The sequence below is a fragment of the Cyprinus carpio genome, chromosome A25 (genome assembly GCF_018340385.1).
Source record: "Cyprinus carpio isolate SPL01 chromosome A25, ASM1834038v1, whole genome shotgun sequence".
NCBI classification, from domain to species: Eukaryota; Metazoa; Chordata; class Actinopteri; order Cypriniformes; family Cyprinidae; genus Cyprinus; species Cyprinus carpio.
In genome coordinates, this window is record NC_056596.1 from 9,958,729 (window position 1) to 9,976,679 (window position 17,951).

General features: G+C 35.8%; 1 pseudogene; it reads left to right on the forward strand.

The window, feature by feature from the left end:
- The first annotated feature begins 961 nt into the window (after positions 1-961).
- On the forward strand, positions 962-13,484 carry LOC122135686 (annotated as a pseudogene).
- Positions 13,485-17,951: the final 4,467 nt, after the last annotated feature.

The window sequence follows — 17,951 nt, forward strand, 5'->3', positions numbered from 1 at the left end:
CTTTAGGGTGACAGCACAGTGACAATTTTGTACCTTTTTTCTGAGGGTTTTCTGAGGCCAAAAGGGTTGGAGTGAGTTTAATGGGTATGAAACCAAATATTTAAACAAATGTGAAAAGTTAAACCAACTTTACCAGATTCCCATTGCCACTACTAATGAGATTTGTGTATATGATGCTTATGTTACCGGTTCATATAAAATGTGGTCTCATCAAAAGTGAAACTGAAACATTTTTCAGGCATCAACGGAAACACGATCATGATGAAACCCCTCGTGTTTGATCTAATTTTATTTACATTCTTTTAAGTCTGTTTGGATTAAACGTAACAGAAGAAAAACCCCCCAAAAGAAGGATATTAGAACTAACTTCATTTCTTCCTTATTTTTTCAAGGTAAAGTATGTTCTGTTTTTTTTTTTTTACATCTCCTGTGTAACAGAAGTAGTTGCTCGTTATGATAATGACAACATTCAGCATGCTAAATGCATTTAGACTTTGGTGTACATATGTTTATAAATGCATTTTACGGTTTAGGTTTAGGTTTTATTTCTTGGTATGTGCTCGGAAATAAATTAAAAAGAAAGAAATTGGTACATTTGTAAATGGATACATACATTTATTATAGTAAATGTTGCACATGCAATATTCAAAGTGCTTTACATTTTACTGCGGAATAAAGAAAAAAACTAAAATAAAAAAAAATTAAAGAGCACTAAAATAAACAATAATAGCAAAAAAATAATGCTTAAAGGAAAAATAAGAAATGAGGGTATTTCAATTTAATTTAAAATGGACGAAATCCCATAAAGGGACATAAACTATAGTTATAGACGGGACATAAACTAAAAATTAAATAGTGCAACTCTTTGAGGTTTTAGAAGGTAAATGTATATATTTTTTCTTCTTTATAGTCAGAAAATGAACGGAGAGGTTCACAGTGCATTTAGGATAGATTCGGTCAAGTAGCCATTCGTCCATACATTGATCTGATGGACACTCATGCGGTCAGTTGGCATTCACAAGGACGTGGCATGACCAACTATTGCAGTGATCGGAGACCAAAGTTCTGGAAAAAGCTCTGTGTTGGAGGCACTGTCTGGAATTGCTTTACCAAGAGGGACTGGTGAGGACTAATTTTACTCTCCTTTGATACTGGATATTCATATGTATTAGGGGTGTGACGAGATCTTGTGGCACGAGATCTCGCGAGAGTCCGATGTGTCTCGCGGGATCTGACTGGTCTCGCGAGAACGTGACGATATCCTCGTGGTAGATTTTAGAAATATGTGGGCTTACACTGGCCCTTTCACCAGGTGATTATGTAAGGTAGAACATATTATGTTCACATCTGGCAAATGGCCGCATTATAAGCGGGAAAATTCCGCAGTGAAGTCTTTGCAGTCATAATTTTGAAAAACATAATGTCACGTTTAACGACGGAAAATGTCACGGAATTTAAGTTAATTAATCGAGAAAGTTGGTAATTACACATAAACGCGCTCGATTGAAACTAGTATCTGTAAATATAAAGCCACAAAAGTTGATTTAAATATGAATCATACATATTCAGCCTGTCTCTGTTAATGAAGTGCGCAGACGCGCGGTTTCATTTACCACATACACACACAATGGAACGCGCGTGACACTTGCGGTGATTTCAGCATCTGCCGTACACGAAATAAGGACATAAACACATGAACAACATCTGATGAGCATTTGACCGTTTGATTTGAGTAAAACTAGCATCATATCAAATACACAGAACTGTAAAGGTATTCACGGCAACCTGTCAAAATAAAAGTCCAGTTTGATATGATGACGACAATGCGTAACTATTTTCAGTAGAATGTATACATAGCCTACTGCTATTACTACTACTAAAATGAAACAACCATTATCTTTTCGTTAATCACACAACATTTCTTCCATGTTTTCATTTTAATAGTAAATCCCCTTTGTTTGCCAAAAAATACAGTTTGCTTTAATTTTTAATAAGTAAAAGATAAATGATGAAATTAATGTTTTATGCCTTCATTTTAATAACCAGAAAAAATGTAAATACTCAACACAGAATTCCTGAGGGAAAAAATTCATAAGGCTACTTAAAAAAAGAAAAAAAAAGAATAAATTAAGTGGTTTTATGCATTCAAACGGTTAGAAAATTGTGAGTAATATGGTGAGAAAAAAATAAACATTTCATAAGGCCCTAAACATGTATTTTTTGTTAAACTTTTAATAAATTGATGTGAAAATGTATGTTTCATTATTTTAATTAATTAGACATGCTTTTTAATTAATACAATTTAATTTAACTATTAAAACAGAGTTGAGAAAAATTATCAATAAACAATCCAGAAAAAAACGGAACTTGGAATTTGTTTTTACGAAATTCAGCAAAAAAATAAAATGGATTTCATAGGGCCTTAAAACTATGCCTCAGCCTTGCCTCGTCCCCAGTTTGGGGACCACTGCTTTGTTCTTTTAAATGAATACATTTATTGTGTTCAATTACTTGCCTGTCAGTTGAGTTTGTGGGAAAACCTTTTGCAGTGTTTACATGTTGTTTATACCTGCATAAAATTTATTAAAATAGATGGAAAGGGTTCAAATATGCAAAAGATGCTCGAAAACTGAAGAACCTGCAGGACCTGAAGGATTTTTCTGAAGAACAGTGCTGAGTTTAACTGTTCAGAACAAACAAGAGATTCAAAGAACAACCATCAAAAAAAAAAAAAAAAAAAAAAAAAAAACAGTTGTGTATCATCCAGGTAAACCACACACAGATTAACGAACCCCAAGGGTTCCCAAACTTTTGAATGGGGTTATTTTATCATTTCAGCAATTTATTTATTTTTTTGGTTGTTTTTGTCTTGTGGACTGAATGTAAACATCTTTTATGTACAATAAATTATTCAGCACAGACTACTAAATAAAACAATGAACATGCATTTTGTGTACGATCTCTCTTATTTTGTTAAAATTATTCACATTTTCACAGATTCTGCAAGGGGTTCCCAAACTTTTGTATGCCACTGTATACATATTCAAACATAATGCAAATAAGTGAATGATTTCTTATGTTTAGTACTTGCACTGTTTTTATATAATTATGTTGGCTTGAGAAAGCCAACTTACTGAAATGCTATAAGGCTCTATTAGTGTTGCTTGACAAAGGACAAAACATTAACTACTGTTTTCTCTTGCATACTTATTAAGTTAGCTTGAGAAAGGCAAAACATACTGATCTTGCTGTTTAGTTTTTATTTAGAGTTTTATCTTTTCTTCCTCTGAGGATCCAAATTTTAACCCACCTGACCGCGCTAGGAAAGCTTTAAAGCTACAACCACCAAACTCGGGGGTCAGACCTTTAGACTGATAACTGACTTGGTGTGCTATGACTTTTCTCACTGGGATCCGCACTTACAGTTTTCATGAAAACCAGACTATCAAATCCACCAAAAATCCGATAGACTTTCATTGAAAACTTTTAATCACAATGTGAGACTTTATGGTGTTTTAAAGCTGTCTAATGTCTATATAGTAACACTGAACAACTACTTACTGCTGAAAAAGATATAAAAAGAGTATGATGTTTTTGTGTTTTTTTAAAGGGAATTCACCCCAAAAATTTAAATAGCTTGTGTGTTTACTCACCCTCGAAGCACCCTAGGTGTATATGGACGTTCTTCTTTCAGACAAATCCAGTCGGAGTTATATTAAAAATTTTTTTTGTTCCTGGCTATTCCAAGCTCTATCACTGCAGTCAGTAGGTGTTGCAGTTGAACAGGCCACAAGTCGTCAAATAAAGCGCGCACATTCATAATAAAACATGCCGCACACGGCTCCAGGGGGTGAACAAAGGTGTTCTGTAGTGAATGCATGGTTTTTGTGTAAGAAAACGTACATAAACACTTTTCTGTAATATCCGTTATCTGTCATAGCAGTGGATGGCCATTCCGGCGTACAATGTCGTAGGACGTATGCACAGTGCGTGTTCCTTTGAGATATGCTAAGTCTCTCGCGAGTTTTGCTTATAGGGATCAAGGGAAGCAAAGTTTCCTTATTTTAGCAAAGAAAGACCAGTCTCCTGTTGGTTTATATCGAAATCCTCCGACATTTTTCTTTCCAAATCCTCGGTTTGTACTTCTAATTGGTTACCGGCGTTTTGTTTTGTTCTCTCGCGCCGCATTTTTCTTCACTAATAATGCAATGCCCACGTACTACAACATCCGCCAGAACGGCGTCTGCCTATGATAGATACCGGAAGTGACGAGAAAGGTGTTTATTTAGTTTGAATATGAATATTTTCTTACAAAATGCATGCATTCACTACAGAACGCCGTTTCACGCCTTTATAGCCATGTGCGTCACGTTTTATTATGAATGCGCACAACGCTTTATTTAAAGTTCATATACAAAAGGGTGCTTCGAGGGTGAGTAAAACACAAGCTAATTTTCATTTTATTGTGAACCAGCCCTTTAAAGTGGTTTTGGCCACGTTTTGGGCTGTTCTTAGCTGGGTTAGCTGAACCTGCTAAAAGAACCAACCAGAAAGCTTAAATCAGCTGATTCAAGCGTAGTTAAACCAGCTAAGACTAGACAAGTCAGCCTAGGCTGGTTTTAGCTTGTGTTTGTTTGTTTGTTTGTTTGTTTGTTTGTTTGTTTTTAGCTGGATTTTAACTGAATCAACTGGTTTTTAGCTGGTTGTTAACCTTTTTTTTCATGCTATCATGCTAAGAACATGCTAACAGTCTGTTAACAATAGTGATGTGCCCGAATCTGAATAACGTGTTTGGAATGGAAATTATGTGTATTACGGAACCCCCTAAAGGGAATAAATACTAGATGAGAGGAAAAGATGTTCAGTGCTTTCTCTCACAATTATATTGTTGGGTGTTTGTACTGTATAAAAATTGTGGGCATCAGGGAGCTGCTATTAATATATGGGACATTGAAATCATTTTTGAATGCGCTTTTTACTTTCACTGTTCGAGATTCACGATCACACATACTTCGTGTATACCACGGAGCGGCAGCACTCTTACCACAAATTTTTACAAGATTAGAGTGTTTTGTCAGTGGTGCTCAGGATCTGCAAAATCAATCTCCAACGTCTTATCAGTCATCTTTCCTTATTTGTTTTATGTGGTAAGTGAAATTTTATGGTATGTAACAGGTTATAAGTGGCGAACCATATCCCTTTAGTAGCTCCGTAGAACGCATTACTATTCATTTTTCGTGCCTTTCCGAATAGAGATTCACTATTCAGGCACATCCCTACATTAACAACGTTAATCATGCCAACAACATGCTAATCATGTTAACAACATCCAGGAACGTATGCGAAATCATGCTAAAAAACATGCTAGAACATGCTAATAATGCTAGAAACATGCTGACAACAGTGTTAGAAACATGCTGACATTTGCTAACAACATGCTAATCATGGTCGTCTTCCTTTAGCTAGTCAGGCTAATCTTAGCTGGTCAACGATAGGCTGGTTCAATGCTAAATCATCTGGGTTTAGCTGGTTTTAACTTTTTTTTCTAAATCGACTGGTTTTTAGCTGGTTGGTTATTAGTTTGTTTCTCAGCTGGTTTTAACTGTTTTTTATCTGGATTTTGGCTGGATTCTATCTATCTATCTATCTATCTATCTATCTATCTATCTATCTATCTATCTATCTATCTATCTATCTATCTGTATCGATATCGTTTTTGCTATAATTGACTTTATTGCCTTCACAACATTCAAACTTTAATCTTTAAAGCTACTTTAAAACTTCAAAGCCTACTTTCAAATTGAAAAATCTTTAAAAAACTTCTAGCTTTTAAAATATTTTCAGAGACTTGTCGATTTTGGCGGGCTCAAGCACAAACTTCAGAGTGTTGTCTTGACAATTTTTTTGTGGGGAGTAATTCTGTCTTTTTTTTCACAGACAAAACTTTGACAGTGCTACTCCTCCCGCCACCATGGTCTCTAGACCCATGAATAAGGGTTCAAATCGACTGTCTAACCACCAGGGTAATGCATGCTAGAAACATGCTAACAACATGCTAATCTGGTTTAAAAACATGCTAGCACCATGCTAATCATGTAAAGAAAACGATGGTAATCAGGCCGAAAAAAATTGGTTAGCCACATGCTAAGTCAGTGTTTATTACATGCTAGCCACACAGGCTAATCATGCTAGAAACATGTTATCAAACATGCTAACAACATGCTAATCATGTTAGAAACATGCTAGCTAACAACTTGTTAATCATGCTAAAAAATGCTACTCAAGCATACTAACAACAGTGCAAATCATGCAGTAAAAAACATGCTAAACCACATGCTAATCATGCTAACAAAATGCTAATCTATTTTTAAAAACATGTTAACAACATGGTTAATTGTGTTAGAACTATGCTAAAAAACATGCTAAAACCATGTAAATCATGTTAGAGTGAAGCTAGCAACTGCTAAAAAACATGCTAAAGTTAAATCATGCTAGCAACATATTATCTAATGTTATCTTAACATCTATCTATCTAATCTAGCTATCTAAACTTTCAAACTTCAAGTTTTTACAACTGCTTTAAACTTTCAGACAAGGCCTCTTTCAGGCCAACTTTACTCTTCCAATTCGTTTTTTCTTCTGAGACTACAAAATTCTAACTGTATCTCTTCCTAAAGGCGTTCATGCTACATCGGCAGAGACTTGGGCCCTGATGTGTAGCTTGTTTGTTGCTATATCTTTCAGACTGGTCAGACTTAGCAGTTTTCATACTGAATAATTATTAAAAATTAAAAAATTCCTATTAAAATTCCCATAGACTTTCATGTACATTGTCTGAGCAAAAAATTCCCCCTCTAGAGGGACAAGGTTCCCAGTCCACTAGAGGGAGTTCGCAGGATAAGAAATCTTTAAACTCCCCTCATTACTTTTGTTTTCAATCAGTTAAATTTACAAATAAATACATACATTTCATTCACACTTACAAGCTAAACAAAAATATTTGATTGTGACCAGGTCAGAGCTGAACAATGACTGTCTGATGGCCAGAGGCCAGTGGGGAAAGCCACTCGAGACAGATGACTGATCTGTCACTGCTCTGACTAGCTACTGTTGCCTCCTCACAAAAGTTAATAATTTCATCTGTTTTTAAGCCTTGCCAATTAAATGGTCTTAATGTAAGTCCATCCGAAAAAGCGAGAATTATTCATTTCTCTTGGCTGGTTTTTTTGTGCCTTTAACAAGAATTAATCTATATTAAATGAAAAGTATGGAATTGTTATTTTTCATTCTTCCATTTCTGCATCTGCATGGAATACCTGCAAACCTAAAACCTTACTTTTTTGTGCTATTGCTTGCAATTTGCTTGCTTTGAAATTTAACTGCTATCTACACTTTTAGTTTTAGTTTAGCTTATTTCTTAGAATACAATATAACAAGGGTCTATAAGAAATATTACAAAAACAATTCTGCTTCATTTGGCATTTAAACGGACAAATAAATACAAGATTATGTCAAAATACATAATATCTTGGCGAATATCATCCAAAACAGTTGTTTTGTCTCATGTGAACATAAACTGTTAAGAAATAAATCAGATGTGGATCCTTATATTTGACTGGTGCATTAAAGCGACCGCAATTACCAGCTGCTGTGTCTTTTATATTAATCCATCAAAAGAGTGAAAATTCATTTATTGTTGCATTATTAAGACAGGTTAGTTTTGTTGTCATAATAAGCTTATTTATTAGAATACAAAATAGCAAGGCTCTACAGAAAAAAATATCGCAAAGACAATAACTGTTTAACTTTTTTTGTTGTGGTGTGATCTAGAGAACAAAGCAGAAGTGTTGTCTGGCTCTTTTGCCTCAAGGCTGTCCATGTTGGCTTTTCGCAGTTTTCTCAAGCCAACATCAAAGTTTGTTCACTAACTTTAGCCTCTAGTTTATATATGATGTACATGTCAAATAATGTTCACTGTTTGTAATTCACTGTAATTGTGGACTCAACTGTGTTTGATAGGAATCGTCACCAGATGTCCATTAGAGCTGAAGTTGAAGAAGGTAACAAGTGGAGTTAACTGGAAGGCTGTTCTGTCTTACCGTGAAAAGAAAACAGAATTTGTGAATTCATCATTGGTTGAAAGCTACATCGAACAAGGTTAAGAAAAATGCTTGCTGTCTGTTTTGTTTTTCAGTTAAACAATAATGTAATTTGTTGCTATTACTGTATACCAATAATATTAATGTATGTGTATACCTGTTTTTATACAGTCTATGGTGTATACCAATAAATTTTAGTAAGCGCTGGCAATATCAACTACAGGAGATAGCATTTGTTTCTAAATTTGATGATTAGATTATTTCTAATATTGAACCATAAAGCAAGTAACTTGCATTTTTATGTTTCAGTCATATGTCAATAGAAAGACCAGAATTTTATATTGAATAAATGTAATGATTAATAACTCCTCAAAAATAAAAAATTAATAAGAACCTATACAGTCATACACTTTACATACACAATACATTTTTTAAAGAATTGACTGAATGATATTTTTTTCACTGTTTTCAGATTCAACTCCACAAATGTGCGCATTTTACTTTTATGTCATTATTTCGCAAACATAACATTGTGGGTGGGACTAACAGAAAGACCAATCATCATTTTGACAAGCATATGCTCCTATAGGAAGAGGGAAAGTTCAGAATCTACCTGTAATTGACCATGAAAACTCACGTTTAATAATTATAAATATAAAAATGTATAGTGAAATAAGATGTTTATTATTATTATTATTTAATAAATTACATCCATTTGGTAAATTACCAACTTCTCATTGGGTGGGCCACAGTTAAAAGTGGGTGGGCCCATGACCTGCACTCACCCACAGCTTCGCCACTGAATGGAAAAATCCAAGCAAAAATCATTTAGTGAGGGTGTCGAGGACAAATGTGTAAAATGGGTCTACCTAGGACCTAGGGCATAGTCAGTTTGTATTTGAGGCAAATAGCTCTCTGTTACAGTGTGTTGAGAAACACATTTTGCAATGTGTGTGTTACAGCCCAGAATGAGCTGGCAGGAAAAAGGAGTAGGAATATGTGAGGAGCTCATCACTTTTGAGAGGTCATGGTCACCAGATGTGTGGTGACCTCACACTGATCGATCCTGCCTGGAATTGCCCGAGTCCCAGTAAATGGACAACCAGAGGATATTGAAAAACAGGTGGGTGATATAAATCTGATTTTGTATGCCACATTCAGTACCATACTTATCCAGGTTTAAAACTTTCATGTCTTGCCTTCATGTCTTGTAGATTAAACGTCTGATCACGAGATATATTGAGAAGCAAGAGACTATAAACATGGTAGTGGTCCCGCTGTAACACTGACATTGCAACACAGAAGCATTAAAAATGGCACAACAAGTAGATCCTGAGGGCAAAAGAACTGTCGGGGTAATGAAACAGAACATCTAAATGTCACCAAATATTTTTAGGCACTTCTGTCAGCAAAATGCAAATTTTACCAATAAGAATTTTTTCATTCTCTCAGCCATTTTGACCAAGCCAGACCTCATTGACAGGGGAACAGAAACAAAAATTCTGGACTTGTTCAGAACAAAACGTTTCCCCTCTCCGCAAAGGACTACATCATGGTGAAGTGTAGAGGACAACAACAGATCAATGAGAAAATATCTCTGGAGGGGGCAGCAGAAACAAGAGGGAGGATTTCTTCCAAAAACAACAGGTTTTTTTTCAGGTTACAATCTGAAAAGATTATTTAACCTTTTTGCTCTCAAAAATGTGTATGTGTCCATGAGATTTGAGTTGCCCTTTTTAGATACAGGTTGCTTTGTTTTACAATTCCAACCAGTTCTCTAGCATAATTTTAGATACCTGGACTAAAGATACAGAGATTTCAGTATAACTCGGCTGCACCTCCCATTGGCCATTTCTGAAATACCTGCTTATCAAGCTACTATATGCCACCTTACAAAAAATGCTTTTTCTTTTTCAACAGATGCCTCTTGAATGAGGACAAAGCGACTATTAAAAGTCTTGCCACCAAACTGACTCAGAATCTCGTTGATCATATTAAAGTAAGTTTCTAAACATCAGTGATTCAGACTTATACTTTCTGAAATATAAATGTACAGTTTTGAAAGCAAAATAAGTCATAAATTCCCACTGATGCATTTCCTCTGATCTTTTTAACCCTTGTGTTTGCAGTCTTGTTATAACCCTACACCATGACAATGAGTTTTAATATTCTTAAAAGGAAACTCCACCCCAAAATAAATTTTTTGTCATTAATCACTTACCCCCATTTCATCCCAAACCCGTAAAAGCTTCGTTCTTCTTCAGAACACAATTTAAGATATTTTGGATGAAAACTGGGAGGCTTGTGACTGTCCCATTGACTGCCTAGTAAATTACACTGTCAAGGTCCAGAAAAGTATGAAAAGCATCATCAGAATAGTCCATCTACCATCAGTGGTTCAACCGTAACGTTATGAAGTGGACGAGAAAACTTTTATTGTACGAGAAGAAAACACAAAAATAAGAACTGTTTATTTTTAATGATTCATCTTCTCTGTCTCTCCCCACAACACCATGGTGCAGGCTGCCTACGCTCTTCTGTCAGCCACGCCACAAGGATTCGCTGTTTTCTACGTGTATTTACGCATTGATTTGAAAGAAAACAGCGAATCCTTGTGGTGCGGCTGACACAGAAGAGCATACCAGGCGGGAAGGAAGTCGACCGGAAGTTGAAGTCAGCCGCGTGCCGCCATCTTGTAGCAGAACTCACTTGCGTTAGCCATCCCATTGACTCCCATTCATTTTTGCGTCACTTTGACAGCGGATAACTTTATCATCTGAGGCGTTTAAAGACTCCATTTGTCCATTATTTATTTCTAAGATACACGACAATGTATTAAAGGGCTCCATTACCTTCTATGTTACATTATGGCCCCGTAGAAACAGTTTTTTTTGTAAAATAGGCTAACGATTGCGTCATAACCACTCGACTCTCTGTCGCACAGTAGAGAATTACCGTACAGACATGGAGGAGACGCTCGCAGGCAATCGGGGAGACGTCAAGAGATATGGCGTACTGGCGTTACATTTTAAAATACTATACAAAATAAATTAATCAGAATACTTACTCCTGCTCACTCACGCCAAAGAACTCCGGACCCGCTCAAGCTCTCGCCGTCTCTGCAAGATTAACGATGGCAGTTTGCATGCACAGCTACTAGAAAAGATTTTACATCTGTCAGACAGGTTGCTGACGTCATCAAGCTTAGTTTGAGTCTGCCCGTCAGAAACGGAAGATGCTATAAACGGAAGTGCTAAAAATCGCTAAAAATGGGCTTCACTTGTCTCAATTGAGTTCCAATGGGGTCGCTGTGTCCATTTCTTTTACTGTCTATGGAGCATACGCAGCCTGCGCTACGGTGATGTAGGGAAAGACAGAGACTTTTCTAGACCTTGATGGTGTATTTTACTTGACAGTCTATAGGACAGTCACAAGCCTCCAGGTTTTCATCCAAAATATTTTAAATTGTGTTAAGAACGAAGCTTTTACGGATTTGGAACAACATGGGGGTAAGTGATTAATGACAAAATTTTCATTTTGGGGTGGAGTATCCCTTTAACTAAATGTTTATGCACCTCATTTGCAATGTGAAAAAGACACAAGTGGCAAAAGACATCTAATTTATCTAATTCATTTTGAGCATAAATCTCTGGTCATGTTAATAATTTTTATTAAGTTTTTTTTTCACTCATTTTTGTCAGAAATCCCTGCCGCAGCTCAATGAGCAGATAAAAAAGCAGTTGTGGGACCTGAGGGATGACCTCAAAGAGTGTGAGGCTGGACCACCACAAGACCCTAAGGGAGCCAAACTATTCCTCACTGAAGTAAGAATTTAATTATCTCAGTCCATAACATCTTATTGCTTCTCATAATTATTATTTTGGGTCCAACAACTGAGGGTTGTCACAGATAGAATACTACTTCTAAATTTTGTCAGATGGCCGCCACAAGGATAGTATTTTAATTTAAATTTTTAATTTACATTTTTGCCAATAATTGTGGAACAGCAATGATTAGAATAAATTATTGCGATGACGATACTGAATCCTTTACATCTATTTTTATCATATTTCCCCTATATGATTAATGTTATAATGATAACAATTTTTAATGTAAATAAATTGTTATTTTTGCTCTCATAGACTATAATGAAATTCATCGACCAAATCAAGTCCATATCAACAGGAGAGCTGATCATTGGGGAAAATTTATATGGCCAGCTTCGGATGGAATTCAAGAAATGGAATGATCTTCTTAACAATAGAAAGCCATCCTGTAAGTATATTTTCATATTTAAGAAACATAATATAAGTTTAAATTCACTGTTGTGTTTTTCCAATGAAAAAAAAATCTGTTTTGCTCCCAAACAAGTTAATAATTCGACTGAAGAGGAAATAACATTTAACCAGGATTTCAGAGGGAGGGAATTACTCGGCTTCAGCAACTACAAAATGTTTGAGGTGGTTCTGCAGAAGCATGTGGCCACACTTAAAGACCCTGCCAATAAATTACTCAATGTCATCAAAGGTACCAGCACACATCTTCATGTTTAACATCTTCTGGGGGTTTCTGGTTTCCAATATAAGACCAAAAGATTAGATCACATCTGAATGGCACTTGGAATGTATTTACTTGTAGCACATCTGGTCTGTGAGTATTTGCCGTTTTTGTTAATTTATGTATTTGTCCTGAAGACATCGTCATCAAGCAGTTTACTGATGTAGTCAATCAGTGTTTCCAGAACTACCCTGTTCTTCTAGATATCACTAAGGTAAATATTGCTCTTGATTAGTGGCATACAAAACTAATTGATTGACCATTTTTAATTAAGTTTTCTCCTTTTTAATTTTTTAGGACAAAATTTACAACATTCAATCAGTCCAGCAAGAAAAGGCGGAGAAAAGGATTTCAGAGCAGTTTGCAATGGAAGAAATGATCTTCACTCAAGATCCTATCTACTTAAAGAGCCTGAAGAGATACCCAAGAGACGTTTTCAAAAAGCAGATACCTCTCTTTGACAAAAAATGCAAAGTACGGTAAATGCTGCAGGCGTATTTTGAGGTATTATGAGGTTTTCTTAGTTTTCAGTAACAAATATGAGACTGAATGGACTGCAGTGCTTAGCAGCTCTTTGATTTTCTTTCAGATTGTGGTGCAGCGGATGGCTGACCAGCTGCCCATGATGATCACACTCTTTTCATGCTGAGCAAACTGCTCAGCTCCTGTCTTTTGACATGTTTGAGTTTACTGGATGGGGCAAATGTGAGCGAGCTCCTGTTCGAGGACTCTGATGTTGGTAAAAAGCGCAGAGACCTACATGTTCGTCTGGAGCGTATGAGAATTGGTCAAGAAAAAATTAGCAATTTTCATCTGAGCATCTACTGACTGGAGGATAACATTTATATTAATACATTAATACATTGTTCTTTTTTTTTTAAATACGTTTAGATAAATATAACTGTCATTGGGTTCAACATATCTAAACTTTCATGTAAAAATTTAAAAAAATCATACCTTATTGGAGAACAGGCATAGCGTTTTGCTTTGTTTCCACATTTGCAGTATGCCTTGGATAAAAAACATAATGTCTTTTTTCTCCTTCCGCCTCGAAATAAAATGTTTAATCATTTGTTTAATATTTATGTGGTGTGCTGAATGAAAATTATGTCAGGGCAAGTATAAGATTGTGAACACTGATGTAATGTTAATGAATGCTATTAAATCACATGGTATGTTGTAAAGGTATCTTATTTGGCTCTGTGTGGATGATGGCTTTCTGTCTGTCTGTTTGGCATTCTTGGGAACCCTATAAACTTAGATCAGTTAGAAAAAGGGATGACATGAATAGATTGCAGCATCTCAGTGTACAAAATGACTATCCAGCTATAATCCACCAGTAGTAGCCTGAGTGTAATGAAAACACTTGAAGTGTTTAGAAATTACTTTTTTCCCCTTCTTGGTATGATTCAACACAACATACATACAATACACTATAAAGGGGCAAAAAACAGAGACAATTTCTGTCATTATTTACCTTTGTGTTCAAACCTGTTTTAATTATGTTGAACAAGAGTGCTGTTATGTACATTATTAAGCCAATATATGTAAATATCTAGAACAATAACAAAGTACAATAAACAGTAAAGCTATTGTGCTATCAAACCAGTGTGATTGAAAAATGAAAAATATAGCTGCAAGCAGCAGTTAAGGGCCGCCAATGGCACAACCAGAGGCAGATAGTTAAGAGGACAAGCAAACAGGCGAGGGAGAATCAGACTAATGCAACATTGGAGAAAATTAAAGGACATTTTAAGGTGATTTACTCAAACTGGCTGCAAATCATAAATTGAGTCATCAAGTAACTATGATTTAATGGTTTATCAATTTTGACCAGAAGGTGGCACTGTTATCAAATGATGTGGTATGCTCAGTGTGATGCTTATTGCTCCTGTAGTTCGACACCGCCATCTAGCGGTTTGGCTGCTGAACGACAGACACACCAACGCAGAACTACAAACTTCTTTATCTTAGTAATTCCTTGTAAAACACTACATGAAACAAACGAAGGGAATCGTTCTTCTAAATGAGTAGGATATACTGCTTTATACTACTTTTTGTATAATTTATACTCTACGTGTGTTCTTTTTCTCAACTTTTGTATTAAAAAAGTAACGTGGACTCAGGAACGAGGATATTTTACTCAATACTAACTACTCGCATGCAGCTGACAAACTAGAAAAACGAGTTAACCAAGTTGGACAGAATTTGTTGTGTAAATACAATGCACTGCCTTTGCACTGTCATTAGTCAGCGCGAAAGTCAAGAGCAATTTCAATCAATTAGATCAGCAAGGACAACGCTGAACAGTTTTTTAAAGACACGAATTGCTCCACTTATAGATTATTATGTGATTTGTTGATAACCCTGTATCTTCTTCACCTTCACTTAAAGTGGATGTACAGCTGCCTTGAGTAGAGCGGAGCATAACAATTGCAGTTCATTGATATACATACGAAGAGGTTTGTTTTCTGTCGCAATTCGTTATCTCCTTTCGGTCTCTGTTTTTTCCGCTTCTTTTTTATGTTTATGTTGACATTTTTTATATTTCTAGTTGGTCCCCTTGTGCTACACAAGAGACTAGAGAGGCAAAAGTAAGTGATGTTTTTGAAGACATGGCTATGATGTCGTTCAGGAAGCACATGTTGCAGTGTTTTCTTCCTGGTTACATTGGTCTTGTATCACAATGCTTTCAATGAATGTCTTCTTTGCATAGTTGACAGAAAAATAATGTATTCTCAGCCTTTCAAACGTTGTTTGTGATGCCCCAGCCCTCCTTAATAGACTTTATCATCATTTCATTCTTGTTTTATTAGGTTTCCTGTACTCCTGTTTGCTTAAACTGGTTAAAACTGGTTTTTTTTGTCACATGGTAGTTTCTGTTTTGTGTTACTGCTCCAACGTGATCTAAAAGCTCTAACCACTTAATCAACCAGGTCCACCAGGTTGATCTCTGGGCTGTCTATCAATGACCACATTTTTGGTCCAATCCAAAACCAAGAAAAACTGTAATATGTCTTTAAATGCAATTGTCTTTATATTTACTGTTACTGAACTCAACCCTATTAGGAGCAAAGAGAAAAACGTGGACGTAAATCTACAATCAAAGATGATATTTACTGTATAATGAGAATTATTATATAATCACAATTAAATTGCCTTTCACAGAAAAAATTGAGATTCAGCTTTTCATGGTGGCAGCTGCCTTATAATATCAGCAATGCCTTGTCTTCAAACTTCCTGCAGATGGACCTGAACTAACATTATCAGATTTAGTTAGGTGAGTTACTAATATAAGGAGTATTTAGTATATACTTTATCTGTGTGTATTTATGTATATTCTTTATAGTTTAATAACTATTTACTATATATGTTTGTAAAACCCAGAAAGGGTCAGTGGGGGGAGCAGCTTCTTTACCAGTTGAAACCTGAGTAATCATAAAGAGATGGTAAGCATTTATTGAACAATCTGGTCTGGTACAGTTGTAAAAAAAAAAATTTAGGGTACACATTTTGAAATATCTGTTTCTGTATTGTTTAATCAGGTTTTAAAGGCAAATGGTGGCCTCCCCAAAACCATTGTCCTGAAAAATAATTATACCGTTTAAGATTTACAGAGCGGCCGCAACAAACATCATTGGACCCGAATATGCTTTGAGGGGAGGAAAATGTACAGGCTTGTAAGTTGTCAAATTTACAATCTGTGCTTTTAATGAAAATTAAATGAATGCCATAAGTTACTGTTTAACAGAATTTTAAACTAGCCATTTGTTTTTAGGATAATAGGAGAAAGACAACACGTGAAACCGACGAAGGGGAAGGAAATATTGCTGCTATCAATGGTGTAAGTATGTTAAGATGGGTAAATTTTGCTGTAAAAAAAAATAGGCCAAATAAAAAAGGGTACCCTGTTTTGCTGCTTTAGCTTCATAATTATTATTATTTTATTATTATTAATTATTTTGTTTGTTTTGCAAACTTTTTTTTTTTACAATATATTATATGTATAGACATAATCGTTTTAGGAATATTGTTTGTAGAAATATTGAAAGTTATTGTTTAGGGTCACTCTCATAGATATAAATGTCTCATTTTAACATTTCTCTTGTTTACTTAGTTCATACAAAATTCAGGAAATAACGAGAGTGAACAACGTCAACACTGGCAGCTTCGAATAATGTGGAATGGAAGTAGTGTTGGTATCTTTCCTTTGCTACACCATTTGTTAGTTAATAATCTTGCATTTATAAATACTGATTTGCATTCTCAGTTCACATGTATGTAATCATTTTGTTGTTGACAGAGGTTGAGGAGTGATCGAGTTTCTGGAAGTCAATCGAGGATGGTTCTCTTTGTGTTGATTGCCTCTTTTGATGATCCGGCCACAAAGTAGAGTTAGAATTTCTTGTCCCTAGTTTCATCATGTCATGTATCATGGTTGTTTTCTCAGCATGGTCATAATTTATATGATTGCTTTTATTAGAGAATAATGATGAAGCAAGGACACTCATTGCAGAGCTTGGCAGTTCATATATTTCCAGCTGAAATTCAGAGATAAACCTGGGGTCTTTGTGGGAGGGAAGAAAACCATAACCAATATCCATCTCTTTTGAGCAGGTAATGTCATTTCCAAATCAAATCAAGGTCAAGTTCAAGTAATAGTCTGCTTTATTGTCAATTCTTCCACATGTACAGTACATACATACAGGAGAATTGAAATTGCGTTACTCTCAACACTTGGTGCATACAAGATAAAACACTAGCCGTATAGACATTAAATACAGATAATAAAATATAAAGTACAAATAGGTCATGTAAAAAAGAAAGATGAGTAAAAGCGGCACATGGTAGCTAGGAATGCAAACTCAGTAAAGTAAACAGTGCAGATATAATGATTGTTAGGTGCATAAGAGCTTTATTCAGTCTGATTAAAAGTGTCAGGAAATCTCAGAGAGCAGTCTCTTTATTAAAAAACTGATGGGAGTTCAGACTTCCTGACAGCCTGATGGATGAAAGCTTCGTCCTTCATGTCTGCTGGTCCTGGCTGGGGAGATCTCCCGCAGTCGCCTTCCTTATTGGCAGCAGACTGAAGAAGCTGTGTGTCGGCGTGTTGTGGGATCACCTGCGATGCCAGAGGGCTTTACGGGTGAGACTGGTTCCATAATGTCCTGGAGGAAGGGGAGGGAGGAGCACCAATGATTCTTTCTCAAACTGCTCTCACTATGCATTTGAAGGGTCTTCCGGCATGTGAGTTGCAGGATGCGCCATACCACACAATGATGCAGCTCGTCAGAA